We start from the raw sequence: 3,064 nt of genomic DNA, 5'->3' as shown, positions 1-3,064 counted from the left end.
ACTTACTCAACAAATATTTTTTTGAGTGATTAAGTCCCAGACACTATTTTAAGTAGTAAGATACAAACATGAATGAACTCAAGAAAAAGTTTTCATAGCTATATGAAACTCTTCTTTTTAACTTTTACCCCAAATGTTGTACATTTTCACATGGGTAACATGTCTTCTGTATCATCTTTTAAATCTCTGGTAGAAACATTAAAAAGAAAGGTGTATCTATTTCCATTCTACCACTAATCAGTGTTCTTGTGGAAGCAGAAATAAGATTTCCAAATTGTACATATGCAATTGTTACATACGCAATTTTAACAATTATTATTTACATAAATATCGTAAAAATTTGGGAAAATGACTTAGAAATATTAAGGTACTGTGTTTACAGAATGTTTTGTTCTTGGGACCAGCAGTTAGCGTGATGGCTATGTCGCTGGATTCCCACGTAGTCCACCGCGGTTGGAGTCCTGGACCCGGTGGCTTAAAACTCATGCTGGTGCGTGTGTGTGCGTGCCCAAGATCCCGAGAGGAGAATGGAGGAGAACGGATTGCAGTGTGGCCATCCCACCGGGGAGTGATTTCTCTCTTTTTGTCTCTCTGTCCTGTCTTGCTGGTGAGTGCACACGCTCCATAACAAAAACCTCTCCAAAAAAAAAAAAAAGAATGTTTTGCTCTTTTCAATTAAAAATTTTGATTTATTAATAATATACCCATCGACCTTCAGAAATCACCATTTCATTTCCCACATGCCCACAGACTATATTTGAGGATTCATTTTAGCAATTTTGCACAATCCAAATTTATTCAATTAAAAAAAAAAACATCTAGAGTCTTGGTCATTCTTGAGCTGACTTTCTCCTCTTGTGTCTTTAGGAATAAAGTTATTCTTATGAATATATTTTAGCTTGTTCCATGGTATCTTCTTAGAATTTCTATTAAGAGTAAACTTTAAAATGTATTTCAAGCTGGAGTTTAATGGAATAGTTTAAAGGAATAGGCCATAAGAACGGCCACCCTCCCAGGTGTCGACCCAGTGATCAAGGGGTTGAACCACAAGGGGACTGTAAGTGCCAGCGGAGGACCAGGCACCAGTGGTCGAGAGAGGGTCCAGGTGTAAGAGGGAAGTTTATGTGGGGAGGGGAGGGCAGGGGAAAGAGGAAAAGAAGTATCAGGAAAGTCAGTGCAATTTGACCTTGAGGTGATCTGAGGAAGGCTGAAGTCCCCATCTCTGGGCCCCGGAGGCAGCAGCAACATCAGGGAGCCAGGCAGCCGGCTTCAGGTGGGAGCAATGAATCCAATGACGCTTCCCAGTAACCTTGACAGCAGAAGGGGTGCTCAGGATAACAGTGAAAGTTCTGTCCTAGTGGGGTCAAGGGTGCCGGGAGTGTGGTGTCTGACCCAAACTGGGGCCGCAGGGTCCAAGGCTGGCTATGAGGATGATGTAGACTCCGCAGGGGCTGGGCAGTGGCTGCGGACTAGGCCGTGGGTCTCAGCGAGAGTCACCAGGAGAGCCTTCAGAGACTGTCCAGATTTGGATAGCAAGTAGGTTGACCAGCCAGGAAAGCCCACTCCATGGTGACAGGGTCAGCGGTGGACTGGCTGTTGGCATCCAGGACAAGTTTATGGCCTTCCCATGGATTCTTAGTGGTAGAGAGTCTGGAGGAGCTGCCGGCAGTCATCCCAGGTAGGCTGATGGGTGAAGAAAATAGTCTCAATTAATTAAACCTTGTGGGTTTTGAGAGAAGGAGAGATTCTGTTTTTTCCAGTTTATAGGTCACTCATAGAGAAAGGGGAATAAACTATAGAGGGCCTAGTTCAGAGGGTCCCATTGCTTGAGGGGGAAAACTGGCAAGGGGGCTGAGGCCCCTTGGGACATGCCATCACCCTTAGCTGGTTTCTTGCCCAAGCAGGAGTCCTTAGGTCCTGGCCCATAAGTACATCCAGATTGAGTATGGAGAGGCGTGAAAGGGTCATCTCCCTGGGCAAGAGGTGCAGTTTCTGGTTCACTTGGGGCCTCCTCCTTTTCTTGCAGAGAGGCGGCCTGAATACCTGTTCTATGATGACCCGCTCAAGGGCCTCGGGGACTATTGTCCTGTCATTTGGTAATGGTAACTACTTGTGGGCCAATTTTTCTTGAGTGTAGGAGGGCAAGGATGAGAGGCCAGAGCCTGGGGCGGCTACAAGAACTTTTAGTTGTTGGTATGAATGTACTTTAAAAAAAAAAAAAACAAAAATCAAAACCTTAACCTTTGATTTAGACAGAAATTAATCTTAGTCACTTTAACGGTTACCTGAGGCTTGTCCAGTGAGTTTGTGAAATGCCCACGGGGAGCCGTAGGGGTCTTGGCCCCATCAATCCTCAGTTTCAAAGGCCAGCATGAACTTTAGAAGTCCCGAGCTCCCTTCAGAGCTCAGTACATTCTGTCTCTAGTGACCAGCTCCACACTTGGGGACAAGGTCCCAGTAGGGAACATGAGGATGCCAGTTATGGGAACTGTTTAATGCCCAGGCTGTCCACTTTAGAAACAGAGTTTCTTTCAAGGCAGAGGCTCTGATCTGGGCTGTGTCCAGATCCTGCCCTCGAAGAAGTTTCCAGCCTTCAGGATTACCACGAGTGACTACTGGGTGTTGTTTAAGTGAAAGTTAAATCAAAGGTTAAGGTGCCTCATCAATTTGTTATAACAGATTTTTATTTTTATTTATTTATTTATTTATTTTTTACTTATTTGAGAACTTTACAAAAAATCTGTTCTGAATTGTAAGAGCTCTAACACTGAGAAGGTAAACTAAATTCCAGTAGATCCTGCAAGGAGCAGCTGAGTACTATCAAGAGGGCGGAGCCCAGTTTACAGGTTTTACAAGGCATCTGCCTTATTAACTATACAAAAACCCTAGCTGGAGAATGTAGTCTTAATCTAAATTTTTATATTTCTAGCTAGACCTCTTGATCATTTAACTAAAGGGAGAGTCCAGTGGGGAAGAGGCCTAACTAAAGAGAAACAGGAGAACAAGCAGGAAGGGAAGAAGGAGGCAGCCAGAAGCTCCTGCCTTAACTTGTCTCACCCCGTTC

The sequence above is a fragment of the Tupaia chinensis genome, unplaced genomic scaffold (assembly GCF_000334495.1).
Source record: "Tupaia chinensis unplaced genomic scaffold, TupChi_1.0 Scaffold146445_1, whole genome shotgun sequence".
NCBI classification, from domain to species: Eukaryota; Metazoa; Chordata; class Mammalia; order Scandentia; family Tupaiidae; genus Tupaia; species Tupaia belangeri.
Note: the sequence above shows the minus strand (reverse complement) of the source record.